Source organism: Panthera leo, chromosome C1, assembly GCF_018350215.1.
Source record: "Panthera leo isolate Ple1 chromosome C1, P.leo_Ple1_pat1.1, whole genome shotgun sequence".
NCBI classification, from domain to species: domain Eukaryota; kingdom Metazoa; phylum Chordata; class Mammalia; order Carnivora; family Felidae; genus Panthera; species Panthera leo.
The window spans coordinates 91,614,508-91,635,488 of record NC_056686.1 but is presented as its reverse complement, the minus strand read 5'-3'; the positions used below and the strand labels follow the sequence as shown (position 1 = coordinate 91,635,488).

At 39.2% G+C, this 20,981-nt stretch overlaps 1 protein-coding gene and 1 long non-coding RNA gene across 3 annotated transcripts in view; both read left to right on the top strand.

The window, feature by feature from the left end:
- The window catches only part of VAV3 (vav guanine nucleotide exchange factor 3), a 468,861-nt gene that overhangs the window by 69,702 nt on the left and 378,178 nt on the right, over window positions 1-20,981 (top strand). The window lies entirely within an intron of this gene.
- Window positions 13,071-16,059, top strand: LOC122228242. Of its 2 annotated transcripts, none has more exons than XR_006206489.1 (3): window positions 13,071-13,158; window positions 14,989-15,058; window positions 15,377-16,059. It is a non-coding gene; the product is annotated as an uncharacterized LOC122228242 (long non-coding RNA). The 2 variants fall into 2 exon arrangements; XR_006206490.1 differs by lacking the exon at window positions 13,071-13,158 and adding an exon at window positions 14,152-14,320.

Here is a 20,981-nt window from a genome sequence, read left to right as displayed (position 1 = left end):
GGATGTGCTGATGATCCTATTTGAAACACTAGAATCTGTGCTGGGCCAAGTTCTCCAGATGGTAGGAAATGGATTTCAGGTGCTACCTGCCCCAGCCCCAACTATTTATTTAGAATAATTTCTCCATCTACACTTAAAGAAAATTTCCAGAAACCAGACAGATGGAGTAAATATCAAATGCAACATTAGGGTGCTTCTGTCTAATTGAGGCCATCATCCAGTTGGGCTACAAATTTACATACAGAGCCCTTATTGTTTAATATGTTCCCCAATTCCTTTTGCTGATCAATGAAATTCCTTTGACTGTTTTAATTGGATGATCGATATTATATGCAGGGTAGTACTTGTACTATTGTTTCTAGAATGTTCTTATTCCCATTTTGCCTTTTTACTTTAATTTTTGGTTCTCAAATATAGAAGGAAAAAAATATGCCAGCCTTCTTATTGAATATCTCCCTTTTCATGTCCTGGCCTATCAAACATGATGCTAACATTCCCATGCTGCCTATTTTACTTACCAAATCCAAACTGAACTGTAAAGGTTCAGAGTCACCAAGACTGTAAAATATAATTCTAGGATAGAGGAGCATCGTGGCTCGGTAGGTGATATTCAAAATGGCTCTTTATCATTTGAGCTACGTGAAGCTGTATAATAAACTTTACATGCTTAGCTTTTCTTATTTTATTTCTAACTAGTTTCTGAAAAATAAAAGCAAAGGAATAAGAAAAAACAAACACCCAGGAGTGAGGCAGGGGTGAGAAAAAGAAGAAACTATTTGAAATTCAGAATCAAAAGCATCTCTTTGCTACTTGTGGTATTTTACAGCTCTAAGCATTTTCAAGCAATTTCAAGAGCAGAACTTTAACCCATTTCTGCTCATAACCAGAATTCAGTGAATGAATACATATAAGAGATTCATATAACTGCCCTAAACACTTACTTCTTAAACCAAGGTATTAGTATTTTAGGGGAGAGCTAGCTTTATACAAATTGGGAAAAGGCAGTATTTCTGATTTAAACTTAATCTATGCTTTGTTTTTCAAATACCAAAGGTCCGTTGTTAACATCCCCGAATATCCTTACAACTTTAAAGCCTCAAATACCTTAACTTTGACATAAACCTTCATTGTCCAGTACAATAGCACTAGCAACTAGCTACACGTGGCTATTTCAATTAATTAAAATTAAAACTTTATGTTCTCAGTTATGGTAGCCACATTTCAAGTGCTCAAAAGCAACATGTGGCCATGACTAACATCCTGGACAATGTGGAGATAGATCATTCCCATCATCACAGAAAGTTCTATTGGATAGCATTTAGTGCACAGTAGGTGCTTAACAATTCATTGCTTTCCTTATATCTTGTTCCTCTGGGGCAGGGCTTCACAGAGACTAGCTGGATAACAATTCTCCTGAATTAATTGCAGATTAAGACTAATTTCAGTTAATTAATTGGGCTTATTTCCCACCCTCCGAGATCCATTTTCAACACCACCGCCTGGACTTAAGGCCTCTACCTTTGTTACTTACTGAAAAGTTCAGGGGATTATTCTTTCAGGCCAGGATAAGAAGGAGTTTGCTTACCCTGTACCAAGCTAATAAAGAAGATTTGGGGGGAAGGTGAGGCTTCATGGGTCATTGTGTCTCTAATTTCATAAATAATGTAGTCAAGTTGCAAGTTCATTCACTCTCTAACTGCAAAGTAAATATATTCTTTCTTTTGTCTATAACTGATCTAGCCTTCCTGGTGATCCCCATTTACTACGTAGCAGGGGAAAAAAACTGAATTAACTTTTAGTCCTCAATCATTTTAAATTTGGCCTGAAAAAAAATTTAGTCTTATTAATAATTTAAGCAGCCCTTTGGGTAATTTTCAGTCTTTCTCTTTGGAATAATTGCTTACTCAGTTATATCCTCTTTGAAGGTGCACAGTGCAAGATCCATGGCTCCTGGGTATATTTGCAAGCATGGGGTGATTTGTGTAAACTTAGGGTGGCAGAGAGGATAGCTCAGGTACAGTGGAGTTTGGCTGATTTGGTCTCCTAGCACCTGGTGCAGATGTTTGAGGCCAGTGAACTCAGCTATTCCTGCTCACTTCTCTTAGGGCCCTATGTTCTGGGGCTGCCACTTGACTTCACCCCAGCTTGTGAGATATGCCTTACTTACGGGTTTCTTCCGTATCCTCCATCTGGCCTCCCGGACTAAGTGGTTCATTCTACATACAAACCATTGAAGGAGAACAGAGCTTCACATTGTATTAAGATTGGAAATGTCTGGAAGGAACATTTATTTCCTTCAATCTGCGAGGGAAATGTTCTCTCATTTATAAAAGAATCTACGTAATTTACATAGTGGTGTGTCAGTTGACTCAAGCTGGTGATTACATTTACACTTCAGATGAATAGCTTCTGTTTCCCATAATGTGCATCTATACCCAATATGTTCTACAAGCTTTGTGGTTATCATGTACTTTGCAATGGAAGGTTCTTCCCTGGAGGATTAAACAAAACCTCTGTGCTTAGAAGTTGCTTATCTCTGGAGGCATCTTGCTTCTCCACAAACCTCACAGGTCAAGGTTTGTTCCCATTCACATTGTTTCCTCACCTGCTTCGTCTCTTACTAGGGCTCTTTGTTCTCTGTTCCCACAGGCACAGCATGTTAAGTGTTGTAGAGCATCCTATTATCTTCTGAGAATATACCTCCTTGAGAACTTAACGTGTGTGTGACAAAAGGATTCTTTCCTCCTACGTTTTCTCACTCTATGTCACTCCTACCTGCACTTCAGTCTTGTCCTTTCAACACACACTGAGTCAGAGAATATAGGTTTTATTATGGTTTCTGTACTGCCCGAATCTCCTCCCTCTAACTGCCTTCCTTCATCCAACCACAGTCCCACAGTCCCCAGAGGGGAAGGGTTTCACTCTTGCCTTCTCAACTCCATGCCTCCTGTGCTCCAGCTGCAGCTTGTGATTATGCTTTGGTGGAGAAGAATCCTATACATGATTGGAGAAACTATATGACCTAGGTCTTCCAGGTTTGGTTCTTGATATCATAAAGAAATTTCAAACATCTTCTGACAAGGGCTATGGCCTTGTGTGGGCATAAGAGAGGATGTCTAAATTCCTTTAGTGTGCCTGCTTTATTCTGCCCCAGGATTTTTTTTAAATAGGCTTCATGGCCAGAATGGAACCCAATGCAGGGCTTGAACTTACAGAGATCAAGACCTGAGCTGAGATCAAGAGTCAGACACCTAACTGACTGAGCCACCCAGGCACCACTCTTCCACAGGACTTTTGTGACTTAATGTCAAAAGTAGAATAATGAAGTGAAACATTTTAGGGGAGGTAAAATTTAACAATTTAATATTTGCTAAAAAATTCTTATTACAGTAAGTGCTGGAGGCTTTTGATCCTGAAGACATGATAGATTCCATTCCTATTCCCTTCCAATAACTGGTTGGATTTCCATCGGACCTGGATGTGCCAAGAAAGGTTGTGCATTTGATGCAGGGGGCCCTTTTGCTCTCATGGTTTAACTATAGGTAGGACAACTCAGAAGAAGGAAACATCAGTTGGAAGATGTGGGAGAGTCCAAGGTCCATTTTATAGATTGATGATCTTTTTTGGTGCCCTGAAGATGTTTTTATCCTCAACTTCTTTGAAATGTCAACCCTGAGAGTCATTTATATTAACAGAGCATGAAGATAGAGGAAAAAGGATAGCTAGAAGCAGTAGCATTTCTGTAATAGCAGTAGAAAAACCACAATCTAGGTAACCGTAAGCATTCACGCTAACTGTGGCATACGAGCATTTTGTAGAGGACTCCTTTAATTGTTCCTTAACTGGAAGACCTTTAGTATGACTCAAACTCATTATTTCCTCCAGCATTAGAGTCTTCAAATAGGAGCCAGTTTTGAAGAGCTTATCTGTGTCCATCTTGGGACAGTAAGCTAAGGAGTAAACTTTTTTTTGCCATTTTCTAAACACTGTCCTTTGGGAGTGAGTGTGTCTAGAATATATGTGATGACATGTATCACAGAGATTAAGTTATTTGACCCTGTGACAGCATCAAAATTCAAATTCACAATTTGTTGATCATGTGGTATAACTCAATTTGGGGATGCTTTTGGATTGTGGCTTATTCAGAAGCTGTTTGAATGTCATTAATGGCTATGAATGATAAATTGGTTTGATTCCTGACTATTGACCTGTGTGTGCACACAAGTGAAATAATAATTGCTTGGAAGAGATACAAGCAATCATTTCCCCAAACCTTTTTTTTTTTTTTCTAGATGGGGCTGTTGACATCCAAGTAGTTAAATGAAAGGCCAGGAAGAGACAAAGCCAGGACCAAAATCCAGATTTCTGCACATTCATTCAGTTTCCATTGATTTATTCTATTCCCTCATTTGGTATTCTAATTTCATCTGTTCATTTATCCATCCATTCACTCCAGTGCTCTTTTGTATTGAATCCTGACCATATATGAGTCCATATTCTGTAATTAATTATTGGTAAGCTGTGAGTTTACGAAACATTTCTAAACCTTTGCACCGAGGCACTCTTCTGATGTAATACATATGGGCAAAAGGATTAACATTCTTATGTTAAAGTGTGAGTATAAAATGTTGCTGTTTACCCTAGAGGTGCAGCAGAAAAGCTCTTGCATGATGTCTGACCCATTTTGAAACACAAGGAATAGGCCGAGTCATTCTGCTCAGTCATGAGGCCATAAGGCCAGGCCCTTCCTGAATGTCGCCTGACCTGAAGGGCGGCGTGACTCAATGTTGGCTGATCTCTGCTCCTCCAAGGGTGATTCCCCAGCTTGAGGCAGAGCGGAGGGGAGACCAGCTTCAAAGCCTTTCTCAGCCTGTGGAAAAGCACAGTCTGGAGCGGGGCGGCTGCCAAATCCACCACATGAATGTTCATTTTGCTTGGCTTGTGGCCAAGCAACAGAAAAAAAAAAACAGGTTAGGAGTGAGTAATGGGTTACCCTGGCTCTTGGAGTTCATTAGCAGACAGAGAGAGATCTGGTCTGCTGTGCAGGCCAGGCTTCTAAGTTGTGGATCTGTTTTCCAGGCCAATTTGTGATCCTAAGCAAGGATGCTTTATTGATTTCTATCTGAAATAAATCTAATGGAATGGTTTTAAACAGGCCCTTGATTCTTTCCTTTGTGCCATTGAAAGATCACTTAATTACTATTCAACTGCTGTGTCACAGGCTGGCTGTCTCTCCTGTGGGCTAAAATGGACAGACATTTGAGATGGCTGAAGAGCCCGAGATGGTGTTATTAATTTCATTAGTGGTAGCAGCAGCAACAGTAGTCACAGTGATAAAGAAGTGCAAGGCGGCACAAATGAAAGATGCCTGGGAAGAGGCTCCATCTAGAAGTGCCCAAACCCACCAACACTGTGTATTTTGTTAGACAGTCCAGGTGAGTTCTCAGCTGGCTTACTTTTGCTGCCCCTTTTAAGGAAATCTGGCCTGGTGTTAACTCTAAGCTGCCCACTTTTTCCTATACTCCCTCTCTATGCAAACATAAACTTAGCCGGGGTAATAATAATTGTCCTCCTAAAATACATGTAGTGTAAGAGGTACCCCTGCGTGGCTGAGGCAGGATAGTGAAAACATGGAATTGAGTCTTGAGCATGCTAAAACTCTGTACTAACCCTTGTGCGAAGACAGTGAGGTCTGGAGAGTTCTATTATCAGGAGGGTAGAAATTAGAAGCTCTCAAAAGATGACTCTGGGGAAAGAGAATTACTTAGAAAATAAACTCTATGTGCTTGGCGGGAACAGTGAAGTCCCAGAAGAATGAATGAATCAGTGTCAAGGGAGGAGCAGGAGTGGAATGAGAGAGAAGAGTGGCTTCTCTTAGACCTTTCTGAATGCCCAGGAAGAAGAGCTCTTTTAGAGAATTTTTTGGAACCAGAGTGAACAGGAAAACCAAAACTTACAGACTTGGGGTCCAGATAAGAGACACTTGGCTTCCACAGTGAGCAGGTGGTTAAATGAAACAGCTCTGGCATCTGCATGAAAATAACAGTGAAGGTGGATTAGTAAGGCAAATCTTCCCTGACAAACCCTCCTCTTTCCTTTCTTAGCTTCCTTTCCTTCCCCTTCCTTCCCTCACTCCTTAGAGGGCACCATACTTAACTGTAGTCATACAGTAGAGTATTTAGAGCTCAAGCTCAAGGGTTCCATGGTCTGGGCTCAAATTCCAGCTGTGACTCCCAGATGTTGATTTCAAAAGACCATTGCCTACTAAAGGGAACCAGAATTTCTTGGGGGGAAATGGTTGATTTCAGGTACGGGGCATGGAAAGATGCTCTTGGAATGAGTTACTATGCCAGAAAGCAGGGAAGGGCTGAAAGAAACATGAGGACATGGCCAAAGAGTAAGGAATTGCCCTGGGCTCCATTTAGGAAGCCCAGTCTGGGAATATTTGAGCACTAAAAAAGTGGTGGTACTGAGTTATAATATATTGATTTTAAAAAAAAGAATCAAGTCCATACAATAGTCTAAAGAGGAAGTGAGAGGTGGAAAGAGAAAGCTGTGTTTTCTTTCTTTTTTTTTTTTTTTAAATTTTTTTAACGATTATTTATTTTTGAGAGAGAGACAGGGCATGAATGGGGGAGCGTCAGAGAGAGGGAGACACAGAATCTGAAACAGGCTCCAGGCTCTGAGCTGTCAGCACAGAGCCCGACGCGGGGCTCGAACTCACGGACCGCGAGATCGTGACCTGAGCCGAAGTCGGCCGCTTAACCGACTGAGCCACCCAGGCGCCCCAAGAAAGCTGTGTTTTCATAAAAGAATGACAGCTGATAAATTTAGAAGAAATGATAGAACTAGAAAAATCTCCATTTGGTAGCCAACAGTGTAATACATTATTCAGATAAGTGTCATTGATGGGTACTGAATGTCATTGAAAAAAACATTTCTGAAGAACAGAAAGTATTTGGAAACATCATCCCACAGATCACTTAAATATTACAAAGGGAAAAAGGTACTTTGGCAATGAGATGTCTACTGGATACTACTTGAACCACAGGATCAAAATTAGCATGTCTAGTATTGGGCCAAACTGATATTAGGTACCAAGTTTGATATAAAATTAAATACATAATATCTATATAAAATTCTTGCCAAAATAAAGAAGTAATCAGCCAGATCCAAAATATAGTGCATTTTCGTAAACAACTGACCTAGATGCTTCAGAAAGGTCAATGTCATTTTTCCAAAGACACATGAAAAGATGCTCAACAGCACTCATCATCAGGGAAATGAAAAGCAAATGAGATATCACCTCACACCTGTCAGAATGGCTAGTATCAAAAATACAAGAAACAAGTGTTAGCAGGATGTGGAGAAAAAGGAACCATTGTGCACTGTTGGTGGGAGTGTAAATTGGTACAGCTACTGTGGAAAACAGTATGGAGCTTCCACAAAACATTAAAAACAGAATACCATATGATCCAGTAATTCTACTACTGGGTATTACCCAAAGGAAAGGAAAACACTAATTCAAAAAGGTATATGCAGCCTTATATTTACTGCAGCACTATTTACAATAGCCAAGATATGGAAGCAACCCAAATGTCCATCAATAGATAAGTGGATAAAGATGTGGTACACACACACACACACACACACACACACACACACACACACACTGGAATATTACTCTGACATAAAAAGAATGGGATCTTGCCATTTGCAACAACATGGATGGACCTAGAAGGTATTAGGTTACGTGAAGTAAGTCAGACAGAGAAAGACAAATACTGTAGGATTTACTTATGTGTGGGATCTAAAAAATCAAAACAAATGAATAAACAAGCAGAAACAGACTCCTAAATACAAAGAACAAACTGATGGTTGTGTCCAAGCTTCCAGTTATGGAATGAATAGGGGATGGAAGGTACAGCATAGGGAATATAGTCAATGATATTGTAATAAGGTTGTATGGTGACAGATGTAGCTATACTTGTGGAGCACAGCATAATGTAATCACTATGTTGTACACCTGAAACTAATGTACCATTGTGTGTCAACTATACTTCAGTAAAAAGTGAAGGTCATGAAAAATTAAGAAAAAAAAAAAGCAGGGGCTATTCTAGATTAAAGGAAACTGATACAGAAGACACATGATAACCAAAAACAATGCTTAATCCTTGATTAGAACATAATTTGGGAAAATATCCCAGCTATCTAGGATATATTTTAGCCAATTGTAGATTATGAGACATATTATTGAATCGAAAATACATTTCCTGGGTGTTATAATGGTGCTGTGGTATGTAAGAGGATGTCTAAGAAGGTACATGATGATGTATTTAGGGATGAAATGTTAACAATTGGTGAATCCAGGTGAAGTGTCTAATTATAGTATTCTTTCATCTTTTCCATAGGTTTGAATTTTTTTTAAATAAAAAATTGGAAGGAAAAAATGTTCTAACCTTGGGAAAGCTTTTAAACCTCACCAAGATTATCTCCTTTCCTGTAGTGATAGTAGAAACCTTATAGAATTGCCTTGCTAACTAGTATCACACTTGCTAAGAACATGTAGCAAGGATTTAATAAATATTCATTACATACTTCTCCCCCTTCTTCTGGGTTACTAGAGGAGAATGTAAGTTACTAAGGACAGGGACTGTGTCTTTTTAATCTCTATCCCCCCAATACTTGGCACATGGTGGGGCTCAATAAATGTTTCTTGACTTAAGAAATGAAATAAAACTATGAATAAAATTGTATCAAAATTTTGGCTTTAAATGGAGGATGCCACAATAACATTTGAAGAGAATGCACTGTAATAACATACTTGGTATATGACTTGTACCAGCAGATTATTATTCCCCTCTAATAGTTTCTTGTATTCCCCAAATGTCTGGTTGTGCATTTTAAAACTGTAAACAGAGGTTCTCAACTTTGGCATTCATAAGAATTAGCTGAAGGGCTTCTGAAAATACAGGTTCTGGGCCTCACCCCTAGAGTTTCTGACTCAGTGGATCTGGAGTGGGATATGAGAATTTGCATTTCTAACAAGTTCTCAAGTCATGCTGATGCTAATGCTGTTGGTGCAGAGGCTCTCTTTGAGAACCACTGCTGATGAGGAGCTCATGGAGCAGGGGGAGCCCAGAAAACATAAGGGAAATGCCGTAGCTCCCTAGGCAGACTTTTGCAGGAGAAGAACCCCCTTAATCTGCATCAATGGAAGTTTTTAGAAAGTTATCTTAGAGATGAAAGGGGCTGGACCTTGTCATCCCATCAATGCTCCCTGGTGTAAAATGATCTTTCCTCAACATTTAGACAATAACATTACATAGAGGAAGCATGGTTCCTAAGCATCTACAAAATGATTATATACGATATATATATATATATATATATGCCATGGTAATGATAAATATGATCACCATATATGGTATACTTTCATCATAAATGCATACACACATATTTGTAACTGTATATGTGAAATCTAACGTCTTCCCAGTCTGAGCCTTTATAAAGCAAAATAGGAACTAGAGAGAGAGAGAAAGAGAAAGAGAGAGAGAACCAACCTGACTACTTTGGTATTTCCAAAGCAACAAGAGCATAACCACAATAGTAAATCCCCTGCATTAATATACATTTCAACAGAGAAAGAAAACCAGGGCCAGGGAAGTTAATAAATGATATGGCCCCAATAGTAGCAAGACTGGAACAGAATGCCAGGTGTCTGGGTCTACAACTAGGTCATACTGCCTTGCTACAGTTCCTGGAGGTCGATGGCTTTTTGGCTTCCTTTTCCAGGCCTCCTTCAGTGCATGGAATAGAAATGCTGCCCTACTTACTATTTTTTTTTTCCCAACCTGCAGAACTTTGAGCAGAGTTTATGGTTAAAATTTACATAATCCAGAAATTCGATTCTTGTTGAAAATGTGATGATGAGAATAATGGGATTTTGATTCAGAATTTTCTAAAGGAATAACCCTTATGAATTATAATACCTATATTTGCTATTCCTCAAAGGAAAGAAAATTACATTTTTGGAGCCTTCCAAGACAATTCTAACCTTAAGTTCTCTTTTCTTTCTTTTTGTGACAATGTCCTTTCTCTTTAAGTTTGGTCACCTGTGCATAGAGAACAGAGGGATGAAGAGTGTCTTTATAATTATAGATACAATCTCTAGAATATCCTTAAGCCTGTTGCTCCTGGTTGTCTTAAGAAGAAAATGCCCTTGGCATCTCTTAAAAGAATCATGTGTGCCAATCTGCCTAGACATCTTATGTTCTTTTTTATGAGTCATAATCTTTATTTTCCAATACATTAGTATTTTCCAAGAAAATCTAATAAAAATAATGGAAAAGTAAATGAGAAATAGGAAAATCATTTCATTTTAAAGCGTGCACTTACCCTGACTGTTTTAATGAAAGGAAATGCCCCTTCCAAATCCCAGGAGTTCCTGAGAATGTGAACTATCCTCTATGGTATGTCTTTGGAATCCAGAGAAGCTGAGAGCTCCCAAGGCTGAGAGACTCATTAACTAGTTATATGGATTAAATATATAGTCCTCTAAACCTTGCAATACAATTACAACTACAAACTACTTTTTCAGCCCCTTAATATGGCCACTTCACAGTAAGGATAACTGTAAGTAGACCAGCTCGCATGCTAATTTCATTACCTTTAGTGGCTCCCCTTTGTGTATTGAGTAGCAAATATTTATATGACCCTTGGTAAGTGCCAAGCACTGTTCCACACATAAACTCATTTAACTTCCACACATAAACTCATTTAACACTCACAACAGAACAGAGAGGTTAAATAACTTGCCCAGGGTCACCTAGAGTCAGGACTCACACTCATAAAGTCTGGCTTTAGGTCCCATGCTCTTCATTGCTACTCAGTATGAAGGGAAGGTCTGTGGATTTGGTTTTTACTTCTAACCTTGACTTTCATTGAATTCCTCAAGTACCTGCTGCTGCAGTCATATGGATTACTTATTCTGGCCCACAGCGATCATGACACAGAGTCTAGGACCTATTGCTGCAACTTGAAGGGACAAGTCTTCTTGCTTCCTTGCATATACATCACTCTGTCAAAGTCCTGCTCTTTCTTGAGAGCTCAGATAAAGTCCTATCTTTTCTCTCCAGATTCTTTCCAGATTCTTCAGGCAGCAGTGTTTCACATTTCTTACAGTCCAGAGCATTATTGTTAGGACCACTGTTAACTGCACCTGTTGCAATTGTTTATATTTCTGTCTTCCTGAATAAGTGCAGTAAGTAGTGAGATCCTAGGGGACAGGGTCTTTTCTTTTCTACCTCTATAGCCCACTCAGTACCAAATTGAAAGCAAATGTGTATGAATGTTCAGTACATAATTATTTACATTTCTCACGCAGGGTCTCTATGTGCATATAGCTATTTGCTTCTGATTGTGTGTAGTTACTAGTCTGGATATGTGTGCTTTTCACAATGAGGTGGAGATGCAGACGAAATATCAAGTATAGTCTCACATCCAATGTGGAGGCTAAGGAGTGCTCCATAGATCATCATCTTTGTCTCAACATAACTACTGAAACCATGAAAAAATTTAAATAATTCTTGGGAAATCCTATAGTGCTTCCTGGGCACACTAATCATTGGTGCTTTCCTTGGGCTACCTTCTGCAGTTGTGTGTATGTCATGTTTCCCCTTGTGATCTCCTTGGACAGGGCTGAGTCATTTCTTTGTATTGACTATATCTAAAATGACAGGTGCTTTAAAATATAAATATGTGATATTGATGGTAGTGATAATGTCAAGATAGTATCGCCAAACACTGGAACATTGTGTCTGTAAGATTACTTATACTTATGGAATTAATACATACCCTTAGATGGGGACTTAGGGATTATCTTACTCTAACTTATTCTTACCATTATTTCACTGGCAGGGAATCTGATATGTGAAGAGTTAAGGCATTGCCAGTGGTCTGGAGGCTGAGTCGTGATGGAGCTGAGATTCAAACCCAGGCATTTTGCTTCATTGCTCACAGTACTTGTGCTCATCCACATGATAAAATCTGGGCCTTTGGAAGGAAATAAGGGGTTCTTTTTAAAATGCATTTAATTACATAGACTAACTGACACATTCAAGGAACTATGAAATAAAGGTTTTTCGATAGCCCCCGTTGCCGCCCCTGAATTATCTTTCATTCAGCTTGCTACCAAAAATCTTTGGTAAATTCATCAGTCCGTTCCCTGCCTAAGTTGTATATTCTGAACTTTACTGAATCTTACTTCAATAATTTAGAATCTCATAATGCCTTGGGCTCATATCAACAATTCCTGCCCAGCAGTGTAATGGAATTGGTTTAGGATGATGAGCTAAATTTTATCTTACTCTATGGAACACCTTAAGGATTAAAAACAATCATGGTTGTTTGGTCACTATTTAATTATTGTTCCCACACATTGGTAGCAGAGAATTGGGGGGATGGGAGAGGAAGAATAATTTAATTCAAAATTCTAATTAATTGAATTCTGACTAGCTTAAATCTTGGAATTTTTCTATAATTTGTTTATTGAAGAGTAATCCCAGATACAGATGCACGCAAAGTAGAATAAATATATGTGAAATTTGGCAGAAAGAGCAGAGGTTTTGGAGTCCCACAGCCCTGACTTTGCATCTCAGCTCTACACTGTGTGTGAGATGTAGGACTAGTTATTTAACTTTTTTGAATCTCATTTTCTTTCCTGTAAAATGGAGATAGTAAGTATCTCATAGAGGTGTCATGTAGATTAAATAAAATGCTCAATTCATGCTAGGAATTCTATAAATTGTAGTTTCCTTCCCTAAATCCTTCACTTCACAGGGAGTGAAGGATTTACCTTCCCCGTAAAATAGAAGGTAGATTTATAATGTAATGTCACATACTGTAAATAATGGTAAAAGATATAATGTTGATTTTGTATATAACTGATGGCTCAACTAGAATGCTAGATTAAATTGCTTGAAAATTTTTTAAGGGATTAGGAAGACTCAGACATTTTATAGATACGACAAAATGTTAATGGGATATCTTCTTTGGTTCCATTAGTGGTGTCATCTTGACTATAAATGAGGAATCTTGCAGCAGGGGAGATCATGAACAAAGTTGGTAGTTTTTGAGAAGCTGCCCTTGAAGACATGTGTGAGTTGTCTGAAGTTTCAAAGCAATTGGTTATATTTTATATATTCATATATAAACTAATATATTAGTTCATATATAATAATTTTATATGTTACATATAATGTATTATATATTTTATTATAAATATATAAATAAATTAATAATAAAATAAAGAAATAAAAATAACTATGTATAATTATATATTATATATAATATGTTTTATATATAATATATAATGTATTTTATATATAATATATTTATTTTATATATAACATATAATTTTATTTTACGATACATATTTATATTATATATTTTATATATAATATATCTTTTATATATAATTTATATATATGTTTTATATATAAAATACATATTTTGTAGATATTTTATATTATATATAATTTATATATTTTATATAATATATATAATTTATATGTTTTATAATAAAAATATGTAATATTATATGTAATAATATGTAATATAATAACATGTATAATTTATATGTTTTATATGTAATATATTTTATTATACTTTATATATAATATTTTATATATAATATATTTTATATTTTATTTATATATTTATATAATCATATAATTTATATTTTACATAAATATATATTATATATGATCTATTATTTTATATACTAATATTTATATACTAGTATAATAATATAGCTTATATGCTAATATTTATATACTAATATAATAATTTAATATATATTATTATATTAGTTTATATACTAATAAAATATATAATAATTTATATATTATAAAGTAATATATATATTGTAACATATAATACATAAAATATATATTACAAATATTTATATAAATATATATTTTTTATACATTTTACTAGTATATTTTTACTAATATACTCATAGACAGCTATCCTGTCTTGCTGTGATCCCCCTCCCCCAACTTCTTGAGTTGCTTCTCTCTGGGGAGATATTAAAGGAGCAGAATTCCAGCTTGGGAGAGAAGTGTAGCCCTCAGCAGCAGCCTGCTCTGTCCTGGACCAGCTAAGTGGATTCCTCTTTGGGACAGAGAGAAGTCCGGTTTCTATGACAATCTATGGCCGTTTTGCCAAGACTGCCAGCTAGGGTGCCTGGCAGTGCTAATTGCTATGCAGACATCCGTTCATTAGACTTTGACCTAGAATTACTATCATCTTTCACAAGGTAGGCAATGAATCATTGTTTTTGGCCCTTGCTTTGTCTCCTTCAGCCTAAGTTTGATTTGGATCAGAAATGCAGTCTCTGTAGGTCATTACCCATCTCAGCCAGGAAGGTTCCTGAGGTGTAATTTTGATAAGGTTTTATTTGGAACAGGGTATTAGCTAATAGTCTAAGAGCTCAGAGGGAATTGGTTGTAACCCAGCTCTGCCACTCAGTGGCTCTGAGATCTTGGACAAACTATTTGAGTCCTTTAAGCCAGTTATTTCATCTGTAAAAAGGAGTAACAATATTTTCATCCTCACAGGATTAGGATTGCCATGAGATATGGGCAGGGATGAGGCGGGAAGAGACTCTAATGCCTGTGCTGGCATCTGGAAGGAGAACATGCAACTAAATGACCGGATACCTGGATGGCTGGCACCTGCATCCCAATGCTTGCAGCCAGCCACCATCTAGACCCAATAGTTCTCCATTGGGTTCTCCTCATCCTTAGTAATTCCGTGTATTTCCCTTCCCACGTTTGAGACTACTGAAAAGCTATGAAGAAACCTAGGACAACCAAGTAGCAATGTGAATTCACAAGTTTTGTTACTTCTCTCAGTAACCAATAAATAGGATTCATTTGGTGTTTTTTATATAATTCTCATTTTATACTCTAATCTTACTCTTAGAATTCTGGAGAGAACTACAGATGCTGAGTGCTTTACTTCGGTTAGCCTAAGATAAAATACCCAGGAGGAGGTAAGTTCAGGTGCATCCTACCTAAAGAAGTAAAACCGATGACCAAGAATAAATATTTATTGAGAATCTAATATGTGCTGGATACTCTGGCCATTGAGGCAGTAATATAAAGACTGGAGCTGTGGAACATGACCTTCTATCAAGGTCACATAACAGTATCAGAGAACTAGGGCGGGTTTGAATCCCAGATCTGTGATGTCACCTCTCTGAGATTAATGTTTGTAATCTGCAAAATTAGGCAAACCCTCTAATGCTAGGCACGGGGTCTGGGACTCCTAGTAAATAATAGCATTTATTTTCCCATCCATGCACCAAAAGTGAACATTGGTATTGGAGTCCATGTATGAAGCCACTGGAAATGAGTGCTGAAGTTCTTCCAGAAAACATTTTAGAATGAGGTGGGAATTCAACAACAAAATTTACCATGGACCACTTTCAGAAGGGTTGTGTGATGGCAGAACAATTTCCAAGTGGGATTTCGCTCATGTGAAAACAACTGCATGTGAACAGAGGAAAAAAAAAGTTTCTGTATTTTGAAAAATGTAGTGGTAATACTTAAATGAAGATTAATTTTTTCCCCTGTGGCTACACTGTGACTTTGAATGAAACCAATTAATTCCCACTGTGTGCAGCTAAACATCATTGTCTCACTGATGCTGGAGCCAACGCTGCCCCAACCATGACTCACTGGGAGCACTTGTTTAAGTGGAAGAATTTTGCCTTTCTGCATTGTTAGCTGTCCCAACCTTTGATTTTTCTCTGTGAATATGGGTCCTAGTCTCTGCTAAACATGGGCATTTTTTCTTGCCACAATACCCAAACTACCTACATGTGAGGTATATTTTTTTCTCCAGATGCATTAAAAAAAAACCCCACAATTTTTAGTCCTTTCCCTCATCCCCACTTTTTTTCTGCTGTAGCTCTCCGCCTTTCATACAAGGGACCAGAGCCCAGCCCCTATGAGTGCTGGGCAGCCAGCAAAGTCTCAGCATGCTGCTGGTGTGGGAGGGGATTCTGTGTGAGCAAGCTGGCTGCCACATCTGGGGGAGGCCCGAGTGATGAAAGATGGCAGCTGAGATGATGGGAGAGGAGTCAGTTTCTGGGAGGCAGGGGAAGGCTCCTCTCCTATTCCCCTCGCCTAGATCCAAATACCATTTGTGTGAATCAGCTGCCACTTGGCCTCAAGGGACTTTGCTGCCAGATGCTCACTCCCCTTCCCCCTTCTTGAAGCGAGAGCCAAATCCCCTCCTGACCTCTCCACCTGCAGTAGATGTCTTCTAGGGCCACTTGACTGTCGCAGGGCGTTCAGGGTACAGCAGCAGGCTTTTCTCTCGTGCAGAATGTTATAGGGCTTTGAAAGTAACAATGAAGGAGCTGGAGTTACTCTGAGTCACATCAGTGAGCATCTTTGTGGGCACGTTCTTTAACATCGTTGAGCATTTACTGTGTGTGGGCTCTGTGCTAACTCCTGGGTATGCATCATTTCATTTACCTTCACAACAACCCTAGGAGATACCTACTAATATACCTACTATAAAGTCCTTTGGACTTTATTGTGGTGGCAGGAAAGGCAGGGTTTAAACTCCAGGTCCACTGTGCTGTATTACTTCCCTTTATAGAGAAAAAGTCTAGAATGTGAGGTGCAAGGAAATCTTGCTGTTTGTAAGCCTGGACATGTGGGTTGTGGAGGAACCAGAAAAGTCCTGAGGTTGGAATCTCTCCTAGCCACTGGAGGGCAACAGCAGTGATGCAGAAGAGCCCCCCTGACCCACCCAAGGCACCTGCATTTGCCTTAGAACTCTGCCATTCTCTGGGAAAATTGCCAGCGGGGATACCATGTCAGAAATGACAGGAAGGTTCCAGTAGCCCTCAGCGGCTGCTACTTGCTGCAGCAAATACTGCCGCGCATCCTCTGGTTGCTGTGGGTGGCTGCTCCAGGGTACTCTGCCTCATCCATCTGATATTGTCCTGAATAATTCCAGAATGCCACTTTGGTGAATGGACTCCACCTTATTGCTGCTACCCTTACCTTGGTCTCAGTGGTGACTCAGCTGGTCCATGGTATTGCCCTCCCCACATGCCTGCTGTGGTTTGCCCATAATGCTTCTCAAAACCTGGATTAGCACCCGAGAGAACCTCTGTTAGCACATGTTTGCAGAACTTTCCATTCCACACCCAGTCCTTACCATCTGCCTCCTTCTCCTCTCAAACCATTTTGAAGCAACTCGGAAATTCTAATGAACTTTGCATAAAGCTATAAACTTGGTGTCTTTGTCCCAAAGACTTGACAGTCTTTCCCTTGCGGTTGCCTTTCTGACCATTAAACTAGAATCACAAGATTACAGAGATGCATGGACTACAATGTATGATTTAGGATTGTTTGGTTGCAAGCAAAGAACCTAAACCTGGCTAATGTAACACCATGAATACTCTAGAGAGGGACTGTCTGGAGAGAGAGGGAGAGGGAGTAGGAAGGGAGAGGGAAGGAGAAAACTCCAACCAGTGCTATTTTCTATTATTCTACTAGATACTTAGTTTTCAGAAAGGAGACTGGTCTGTCACATACCCTTGTCACATACCCTGGTGTGTCACATACCCACATGTCCTTGGTAGGACACCTTTGTTGACCATCCACCAAGACCATGTGCTATGGGATATAGGACATGCACTAAAGGAGTCTTTAGATGAAAGGGAGGTGAATGCTGCCCAGGCACAAATGTCCACCAAAGGCAAGTGGAGATACCTTGATCTCTTTCCAAAGCATTTCTAAACGTTACTGTGAAAACTTTCCCTAGCTTTAGTTTCTTCGTAACCTGGGGTTCAACTTTTTGGTAGTAAAAATAAACAAATTGCTCTAAGAATAAAACTTGCTAGTGAATTATGGCTTTAACTCAAAATTTAATATTTGACCATTTCAAGATTGCTGGTGGCATTTATGAGCATAACTGAATAGGGACATGTCAGAACCTGTGTGCTCCAGGGCTGCCTGCATAAGTTTTTTGTATCCTGTTAATTTAGACAGCTTGAAGATGCTTAGACAGACATGCTTGATGTTGAATTTCTCCATCTATCATGAGTGCCCACGCACATGCTCACTGTTTGCATTAGTAATTTTGCCTTGGGCAAGTATGGCCTTATGCTAAAAGAAAAAAAAAACAAAAACAAAAAAAAAAACCCCAACCTATTAGAGGACTGCCCTTCCTGGAGTCTCTCCCAGGATCTTGGCTGTGGGCCTCTCCAGCTCTGTTATCAATTCCCCTATGTTCCCGAGTTAGTTAACAAAGGTCTTTTTAACAGTTGGTTTGTTCAGCTTTCTTCCTCTAAGAAGCCAGCGTAGTGAGGTCTTACAGTCTGCCGGCTCTTCTGAAAGGGCTGTGGAAACTCGTTCTAACACAATTCATTAAAAAATGAAATTAAGCATAAATCTTGAATTCTATTAAGAAGTCTCATTAGCAAGATGTCAAAAGAATCTCATTCTAAGGTGGTTTTACCTGTCAGGCATGGGCTTTGAGGACAACCTTCTTGTGAGTCTTCAGTTTCCTCTGCAGACCTTTTTACAGTCTGGCCCTGTCTTCTGCCCTCATTTCTAACCACTAGCTTCACACAATCCTTTCTGCTCACTTCATACACACAGTATTTCTGTCCCTCCACAAAACTTAATGGTCTCTGATCTTCTTGTACATCCTTAGGCCTCTGAGTTTTTGTATATGCTGTTTTATTCTTTTTTATTTTTATTTTTATTTTTATTTTTATTTTTATTTATTTGAGAGAGAGAGAGAGAGAGAGAGAGAGAGAGAGAGAGAATCTTAAGAACTCAATCCCAGGACTCTGGGATCATGACCTGAACTAAAATCAAGAGTTGGACACTCAATCAACTGAGCCACCCAGGCACCCCACTGTTTTATTCCTTTAATGCCCACCCATCTGCTTTCCCACTAAGTGCACACCTTCCCCTCTTCCCACCTCTTCACCCATCACTCCACCCCCAACCCCATCCATCACCCACCTCTGCCCCAGCAGCTGCTTGCTCCCTTCTTCTGTGCCTCTGTACCAATCTGAATCTACCTCTACCCTGACACTCCTTTGTTCATAATCATGCTTTTGGGCTGTCTCCTCCACTAGACAATGAGCCTGGGCACATGGCACATGTTCAGTAACTCCGAATGCTCACAGTGGGAAAGCATTTAGGCAAAATACAGTCAACATAAATTAGTAGAAGTCATGAATGGTCCAAAGTGATTGTCAGAACCCAAAGCTAGTGACAACAGTATTTGAAATGAGATGTCTTGACTCAGGAGCTTGATGTGTCCTGTATTTTTTTTGCCTTTGGTAATAAGTAGTATTTATTAAGAGCGCTTTTGCAGGAGCTGTGTTTGGAGGCTGAGAAACAAATGGAAACAAGTCCCAGCCGTCGGTGCTATAAAACTCATGTCCGTGATGGCCACAATCAAAATGTACTATTAAAGAAAGTGAACAACATATTGTGCTTCCCACTTTGCTGCTGGAGCTAACCCTTCACTCTGTGGTTTACGACTCTGCTCTAGGAAAGGAAAGAGCATCCCTAAAAACTTGTTAGAGATAGCCGGTTTCGTGAGAATGCAGATGGTTTTTTATCTTCGATTTAAATCTTGGAAACTGCTTCTTGAAGTTTTTTGGAAAACCTTAGCTTCAGCTGGCAAAAGTTTTAGTACCCTAAAGGGAGAAGAGGAAGAGCGAGGTTTGGATTTAATGCAGCACAAAGGAATTCAGAGTCCTCTTTATCTCTGATTCTGACATTTCTGCGTGTAACTTACATGGCATCCTCACTTTAAAATGTAATCACTTTAAAAGCACTAAACCATCCCATTTTAAAATAATCACAGAATTATTATAGTCACAAAGTAAAAAAACATTCATACTTTCTTTATTCAAAGGCAGATTTTTGTATAGGTGGCATGTCTATGTCCCTCATTAGGTCAGATAATACCAGTTCAACATTCTCCCTCCTGCAGCCCACTGTTTCATGGTCTTTGAGGTCCAAGATTTCCTTAGGATGCTTGAAAGTTCCAGAGAGCTTATTTCCTCTTGACCTATTCTAAGTCAATCTAATATATCCCTAAGTCAACTAGGGTCAAACTCTTTCATGGGTTTCCATTTGGGTGCAAAAAAATTCCCATTTCCAGCAAGTATTTTGTGAGTAACAGAAGGTTTTGTGATATATCACCTAATCCCATTGGCTCTTCCCTAAGACTTTTAATCATTCTCCCTCTGTTAGTTCTTTTCTCCCCAAACTTTGTCCTTTAGGGTGTTGGCTTCTACTTCAAATGGACTTATCAAGAAATCTTCTCAAAAAAAAGTGGGGCTTGCCTCGTACTGCCCAGAAGAGGCACTTGCCTTAGGCCCTGTGCTTAACAGGCCCATCCTGGCCCTTCTGTGGCTGCATTCCACATGAAGGGCAGGAAGTCATAGAGCCAGGGGATGTGTCACTGGGGAATCTGCATCCCCTTCTTTTACACTGTGCTTCAGGTACCGAGGATCCCCAACTACCCTGCCAGAACTCCCTCTGGCTTGCTTCCAAAGGCCTGCACGGGATCTTTGGCTCACGTCTTTTGTCTTCTCGAGGGCTGATGTGCTGCTGATATGCTCATTCCCAGGACTGGTGGATGGTCAGGGGTCAGCTGTGTGGGCAGACTTGTGGACAGAACTGAGATATCCATGTGAGTAAGGCCTCTGTGGAATGGCACAGAGCCAGGGGTGTGAGAAGAAGTGGGCCATAGGCTATGGGTCATGAACAGGGGCCAGGCCAGATCTCCTGGGCCTTCACATTTTGTTGAGAAACTCCAAATTGTCTGAGAGTTCTTAATTCTAACCTGGACTCCCAGATCATCAACAAAGTGCATTTATCAAGGTAGACGTGTAGAGTATATTTTATTCAACTGCTTGT